The sequence below is a fragment of the Pseudopodoces humilis genome, chromosome 8 (genome assembly GCF_049639895.1).
Source record: "Pseudopodoces humilis isolate 2021_Gansu_Grassland_sample_001 chromosome 8, ASM4963989v1, whole genome shotgun sequence".
NCBI classification, from domain to species: Eukaryota; Metazoa; Chordata; class Aves; order Passeriformes; family Paridae; genus Pseudopodoces; species Pseudopodoces humilis.
This window is the reverse complement of record NC_142207.1, coordinates 11,762,153-11,769,840: the sequence shown is the minus strand read 5'-3', so window position 1 is coordinate 11,769,840 and position 7,688 is coordinate 11,762,153. Positions and strand designations below refer to the sequence as shown.

Here is a 7,688-nt window from a genome sequence, read left to right as displayed (position 1 = left end):
GGTCTCTACGTGCCTCTTTCTCCTGTATCAAAATCCAAATCACAGGCCATAAAATACTGTCAGAAACATAAGAGCAATTGCAAAGGGTTTGAAATAAACTATAACATGTTTCTGGATAAAAGCAAGAAAGAGACAAATCTGCTGATGTCCAAGGACCCTGTGATAGCCAGTGATCCACTGGCAAAAACTCACCAATGGCTCCTGGGAAGCAGATTATGGTCCAGAGTACATAGAGGGAGGGGAACCAGCAGCAACCCTCCCAAAGAAGTTCCCTCTACATTCAAATATGGTTGTCAGCTTGAAATTTGGGTCTGTGCATGGATACCCTGACTATGAACCAGATTTAGCAGTTGGAAAGAGAGCAGTATAGGATGTCGCTGATCTGCTACAGGCATGAAGCAGAGATGAGGAGATCCTGCTTCCTAATTCTTGTGCTGTTTTTATAGAATGGTGAATTGAAGAAGAGAATAATTGATCACAAAGAGCCTTGAATTGTGCTTACATCTGAAGGTGCAGGGATCTGGGTTTTGCTATGGAAAAATGATCATTAGAAAAGGTTTTTTTGAGCCAAGATCAAACAGAAGGGCTGTAAGCAGCAAGAGCAGTGTGAATTTATTTTTTTTTCTTATAACTATGCATACTGTAAGTGCTGTACATTGCTGCCATCTACTGCCTGGCCGGGGGCTGACCCTGCTTGGATCTCTGATTTTGCAACGCTGATGGTATATGGCTCAAACCAGAGGTTCATGTGGCATCCATGCCAGGAGACTGACACCAGGGCATAGCCCTCAGCTCATACCCTGCAGCCACAGTGATTGTCACCAAGCACAGGCTGCTGTGCACTTCTGACATTCCTCTTTGCATGCAGGGCTTCTCTGTAGTCCATGTCTCTCTTTTAATGTCACTACCATAATCCACCATAAAGCTTTTGTGATGATCCATTAAGCTGCTGTTCACAGTTGCTGTAAAAAGAATACATGTAGGGGGTGTTTCTATCAGCTGGTCTGAGATGTACAGCACAGTTCACATCATTACAGCTAACTCAACTGGGGCTGCTCCAGAAAACTTTGTCTGTAGGGAAGGTGGGAGAATGATCAGAGGACTGAAAAATTAAGCAGCTCCTCACAAATGGCAGAGATTGACTCCTTAAGTAACCATAGAAATTGTGAAACCTCTCATAATCTAGCAAAATTATTCAGATTAAACTTCAGTAATCTGCATGGACCTTGAGCTGACCTATAGGATCCTTGTTAAGAGCCTGTTTGCTACCTCACATTCAGCAGCAGTGGTGTTTTCAGTAAGCAGTTACATCTAACAAAAAATCAAAAAACTCTGGCAAGACTAGAGAGAAGCAAAAAGAGAAGTTAAGTTTCCAGGACAAGAAGGGTCAGACCTAAGAGAATGGATATTCAACATTGTATGCTTTGTGCCTTGTATCCTCAGAAAAATCTTAAAGAGGAATGCTTCATAAACTTCAAGGACTGTAAATTTAAAATCTGAAATGGAATGTCTTTATATCACATATTGGTGATGCCTTTCACCATCCAAAGAAGTGTCTGAGAGGATGAGAGGGTATGACTGACAGTCAAATTACTTAGACACTCAGATGTGCACTGCAGCATCCAAATCCTCGGGAATTGCTCAGACTGGTAACAGTGCTCCCTTCAGGTGGGACAGCCACAGGGATCAGGATCAGGACCTGGCATCCTTCCCTGATAGAACAGGAATAGGGTTAATGTTCCTCTCAGTACAAGGCATCTATTCTTATTAGCCATCAAACTGAACATTTACAGGATGAAAACCTATTGAAACCTTTAGCAGCACTGTGGTTAAGGGTTTCATCAAGACATGGTGCCCTCTTTGTCAGTGTGCTCTCCTCCTTTCACAGGCAACAGCAGCCAAAATCCCAAATCCCAGGTTTGTGACGAGCCACCAAGCCAGTGCCCAGGCAGCAGGAGCACAGCCAACAGCAGCAGAAAAATGCCATCTTCCAACAGACCTGCCCAGAGGAGAAGAGGGAAGAATACTTGAAGACAGACATGGTGTTTGCCTGACTCACAGTTCAAGGTGAAGTCTCATTTAATGGCACAGGTGTCTGTTTATTTTGTGACAGAGATTGTCTCAAATATTTTCAATCTGTGGGTAAATGCTGACTTTTCTAACATGTCATTTTGAAGCCTCGTTTGATCATTATGTTTACAAGGTAATCTCATAACCAAAGACTCTTTTAAGTGCTTATGGAGTGCCTGAGTTCAAAAGGATCTGTCTTAGTTTCCTCTGCTTCAAATGAAAATCAATACCCATCATAAATATCCCAAAGCCAGTTCTTATTCAAGGATAAAAATTTTTGTAGGTAATAATGTATATATTTCTTATTATGGAAATTATCATTTAAAACCACACAAATAAAAGGGGTTCTTCTTTAGAAGTTATGGAAAATTACCTTTTTTAATAATTCTGTTTTATACAAACTGAGCATAAACTCTTTCTCAGAACGTGAGAAAAAAGAACAAACATTTTCTCAGAGCTGCAAATCAGTGGAGACTGCCTTTCAGGAGAAGAAACTTGAGTTTCCCACTGGGAGCTGATCCCACACATGACTTTTAGGAAGACCAGCCATGGCCACCAACAGATACACCGTCAGAGCCAAACATAAGCCTTTGGGGGAATGTGATCTGACAAGCAGCTGCCACTACTGAAAACTTTCTTTGTAGACCCTGACATCTGGCTTCCTCAGCTGCCAAGCTTGGCCTCCTCCAAGGTGCCGCAGGAGACACGTTGCTGCAGCAGGTATGAAACTGGGAGGACAAAGATCACAATTTGATGTGACTGGGAAGCAGGAGATGAGCTTGGCTGGATATAAGGCACTAATTTGCAAGGCCTTTGTGACACCTTTTATTTTCTGCAGGTTTATTCATGAGTTTGCAGTTCTATATGCATGAATTATTTTAGTAGAAGAAGGGAAAGGGAAAGAAAGGAATGGGAAGGGTCACCCCAGAATTTTCAATCTATGTTTGCATATTCAAAATATTGATACAATTTGAAATGGCTTCAAACCAGAGCTCCAAATCCAGTGCCTTGCTACATCAAAAAGGATGTGCATACCAGTATTAAAGGTGTCAGCAGAACAAAATTAGATGGGACAAATGCATTAGTGGTAAAGGTTAACAAGTGGTGTCTCTTGAACCACCCTGAATACTGTGGACCTGGTGACTGGAAACTCCCCTGAGCTCAACATGGCAATGTTCTGCTCTATGTCTGGAGCTGAGCTCTCTGCCAGTCTGCAGTGGTTTTCCTTTGAAACACAGACTATGAGCACTTCAGTCCTTTATAAAGTGTGGGTGAGACCAAGCTGAGGCTTTTTCAGATACTGAGTAAGCCAAGATTTCATTTCAAGAGGGGGTCACTCCAGACCTGAATGGTGAGACAGGGTGAAGGGAAGTTCATGTTGCTACACTAGGTGTGACTGCAACGTCACAGTGAGAACAAGGTGTTTGTTTTCCTTGGCTTGCCAGCTGCTAGCTGTACAGGGAAGGAGGAAAAGACCAAGATGAGTCACTCTTTGAAAGTAGGATTTCTTACTCCTTCCTCTGAAGTGTCTGTTCCCAGTGTGGGAGACAGGCTAGGTCACTGGTTTCAGAAAGGAAACTACTTTGAGTTGAGTCTTGGCACTGTGCAAATATCAGTTTTCCAAAAAGGTTTAAATGGTTCTTTGCTTTATAATAATTTTTGCATATAATTGACTGAACTGCTTTGTTCAAAACTTGGCTCCTGCCTAGACCTCAGTGAGGAGGAAAAGTAATTGCCTGAGTTTAAATAGTCCCCTGTTTATAAACCAAACACTGTAGCATGGAACCATTGCATGAGAACTGGGAAGTAAACCTGACTACAAGCCAGCTCCTCACAAATGTGAAACAAATGTCAGCCTTTCATTATTCAAGACAGAATGTAAAGCAAACAGCTTCCAAGGTAATTCACTTTTTAACCTATCTCATTGAAGGATAGAAGTTTTTCTTGCAATGAAGAGAATATTTACTATAAATACTTTACAATGTTGAAATCATGGAATGTTTTGGGATGGAAAGAACCTCAAAGATCATCTAGTTTCAAGCCCCATGCCTTGGACAGGGACACTTTCTGAGACCACTTTGCTTAGTGCCCCATCCAGTCTGGCTTTGAACACATCCACAGATGGGGTATCCACAACTTCTCTGGGCAACTTGTGCCAATGTCTCATGGCACTCAGAGTGAATAATTTCTTCCTTGTATCTAATTTAAACCTGCCCTGTTTCAGTTTAATGCCATTTCCCCTTGTCCAATCACTCCATAACCTTGTAAAAAGTCTATCTCCAGTTTTCTTGTAGGCCCCCTTCAAAAGGCTGGTATGGAATAGGTCTTCAGCAAATGTATTTCATATCCAGTATACAGAGTTGTCACCAGGAATTATGTAAAGGTTAAACAGTACCGTTTAATATCTACCACAAGATGGCAGAGTTGGACTTAGCACAATTTCGTTTTTGTGTAAACTAATAACGCTGAAACTTCAGATTAAAAACAGTTTTTGTGTCCTGCAGAAAAACAAACAAACAAGAGTCAGTTAATAAATAAACATCTTCCCATGGTATGGAATTGCACATCTGTATAAAACCAATAGTAGCAAACAAACTGATCAGATCTGACTAGATTTGAAGTTGAACAATGAAATGTGGGCTCCCACTGCATACTCTGGCCACAGTGGAGGGAATTACCTGGATGGTGACATGTAAGAGAACTGAGGAGTGATTTGGTGGTACCTCTTTGTTTTCCACGGTCAGGCAAAAGCCAGCCAGCAGCAACTGAAAGTTCATTCCAAAGATGCCAGAAATGCACGTGATGCAAACAGACAGCGTTACCATTAAACTTCCACAAATACATTTACCATAAACAAAAAGTTGTTCACTTCTTGAGAAGTGCTGACCCTTACAGATTGTCTGTCTTAAGCAGCTCCCTCCAAAAACACTGTTATCCTACAGCTCCAGTAGTGTTTCCCACACAAAAAAAAATTGCTATCTTCAGGGGTATCCTGAGAATCAGATTTCCTGTGCTTCAGAATGATGGTATGATCTCCATGACACTAATCACCAGAATGATACAGGATCCTATGGGGAAATTTGGCTCTGTATACACATCCTAGAACTGCTCTGAATCCATGAGCAGTCTACCTTAGCTGTGTGAAGTTTTGTTGCTTGGTAGCTAGAAGGTGACTTGGGCTGTTCTTAGTTATCACATCGATGAGATGCTACATGGTGACTTTTAACCAAGTTCTGTCTGGTTCTGATGTAAATATACAAGAGCACACACGCACAAAAGTAATGTCGTGAGCATCATATATGGAACAAGCACATTATTTATTCATGTTATACGTTTATGGACAGATTCATGTCCTTGGGAGGTTAAAATGCCAACCGAGAGTTGCTTATCCGTGGAGAGATTTGTCTGTGCAACTCCCACTTTTCTAAGATAGGTCGTTCCACTCTTGCCAGGCTTCACAAAGGTGGTTTTTTTAGCCATCTCAGTGCCTGGTTAAGGTGTGAATTTCACTTTACCACTAGGTGGCAGATTGTCATAGTTGAAATCCTCGTTCTGGTCCATTAATTGAGCATCGTCTACTTGCCAGCTTTGTAGTTGAACTGTTTCATGTACAAATACATTGGAACCAGAATAGATATGATGTGCTCTTCACCAATTTGTTTAGAATTCAGCAAGTTCGTTTACTTATTGATGGATCTCACCTGAACTCAGTCTGACATTACAGTGCCTACACAGCAGGACTCATGGTTCCTGAGAAATGATGGGCATACATCAGATACACTTTGCATCATCTCCACAGGACCTACACAGCTCCTCCAGGGCTCTGCAGGAAAGAGTGTGTTGGCCAAACCACTCTCCTACAGATCTAGAACATGTGTTGTGGCTCTTTGGGATTTCTGGACACAGGGCATCTCAAAAAGCCCAGCACTATGACACAAAACAAATTTTTTTTCTCTCTGAATGCTAAAAGAATTGAACACACTTTCTAAGAGCTGGTAGCTCTCCTGGTTCCACATTCCAGTTTTTCAATGCTCTTTTCCCTTGCAAGTGATGAGCTTCTTTCTTTTAGGCAGGTCTAGGACTTCAAAAAGTTACAGCAATAAAATCTGCAGTCATGATGCTCCTGTGCTTGCATGAGGTTCTCCAAGCTTCAGTTCTGGCTTCAAAATTCAAAGCAAACTCTTCTATAACTACCAGATTTTTCTTGTTTCACTCAAACCCATAAATTGTTACAGACAATTTATGGAAATGGAAAGATAACCTTGACTCACAGGACACTTCTTCTAGGTGCAGATTTTCTCCCCTGGAACTTGTTATTTATAACCTTAAGAAATTCTACTGGAGCTTGTGCTAGTGTCATTCAATGAGTTTAATGGATTTTTTCCTGCTTTACTTTGGTGCAACATCGATGACAGTTGGTCCTGGTGACTTCTCCTATACCCATGACAAGTGCTCTCCTGGCTCTACAGTCTGTGCTGAGGAAGTAGATGAGCTGTTTTAGGTCAAAGTCTGTCCAGCTAAAACTGCAGCACAGATTTCTCCATCAGTGGTGGGGATTTAAGGTCCATTAGCCACAAAGCAGGCACTGGCACCTGAAATTTCACTTCTGAAAGAACATGTGTGAGCTTTGCATACAAAGGCAAATAACAAATTACATTTCTGGATGTGTTAACTTTGCCATGTGCTGTTGCTTCAGCAGTGGGGGCCTTTTAATAGTCCCAGAGAGGTGTGATGTACTCGCACCTATCTGTATCTGTTTTCCTAACTCTAGTGCAAGTCCTTCAAACTTTCATTTGAGAGGATCAATGCTTCCTACCAGGTTTTCAAGGGCATGGAGCAATCTTCCACTTTCCTGTGACCTAGCTAAGGACCTTGGCACCTCACAGAGTTGACTGGAGCCTGTTACAGCTGAACTGACCTCTTGTAGTGTGGTAGCATCAGACACATAAAGGTCACACAATCTCTTTTTGAGAGGGGGAATGATGCCCCAAAATTGCTATGTCCTGGAAGGTGGTGATCTCAATTCTGCACACATCTAATTTGAATTATTCCTGTTGTGGTGGATTAGCACTGGACACAAACATCAGGACACTCCTTGTGCCCCTTGTTGCAGGGAGTTTCTTTGCCCTTGTTAAATGGTAATCTCTTCCACGCATTTTGGAGAACTCAAGTTGCCAAAGCAATTCCCTGGGATTGTTTTTTCTTTTCCTGCTCCTGGATCCTACTAGTTTTCAGTGTAAAAAGTGGGTTTTCAGATCCATCTCTGGGGGAGGGTTTGGCTCTTCAGAGGGCTGTACAAGTCCAGCAAATACAGCCGTGTAGAAATACTTCATTTCCCCCAGATGTAGCCCTTCATTCAGGCTCCCAGCCTGCTTCAAGCCCATTCCCATTTGTGTCCATCTGCAATTTGCTGCAAGTCTTTTGTTGCCAAGTATTTTTTGACTGCATACAAACAGAAGGTCCCTAGAAACTATCTGAATTGATCTAATGGAAATCTGAAGACTGTGGCAATGAAAAGCCCAGTTATACGGCAGTGACAGGTTTTCTGTGCATAAAAAGCTTGTGACTAAAAGTCCAATACTTCATAGACTGCAGAAGTGGGAGCTTTATATCATTTC

At 41.9% G+C, this 7,688-nt stretch overlaps 1 protein-coding gene across 1 annotated transcript in view; it reads left to right on the top strand.

Moving 5' to 3' along the window:
• Positions 1 to 2,708: 2,708 nt before the first annotated feature.
• GLI2 (GLI family zinc finger 2) overlaps positions 2,709 to 7,688 on the top strand; it is a 204,798-nt gene continuing 199,818 nt past the window's right edge. Inside the window, exon 1 of the mRNA XM_088059036.1 lies at positions 2,709 to 2,790. The gene's annotated coding sequence lies outside the window, so the exon portion shown is untranslated. The remainder of the gene's footprint in view (positions 2,791 to 7,688) is intronic.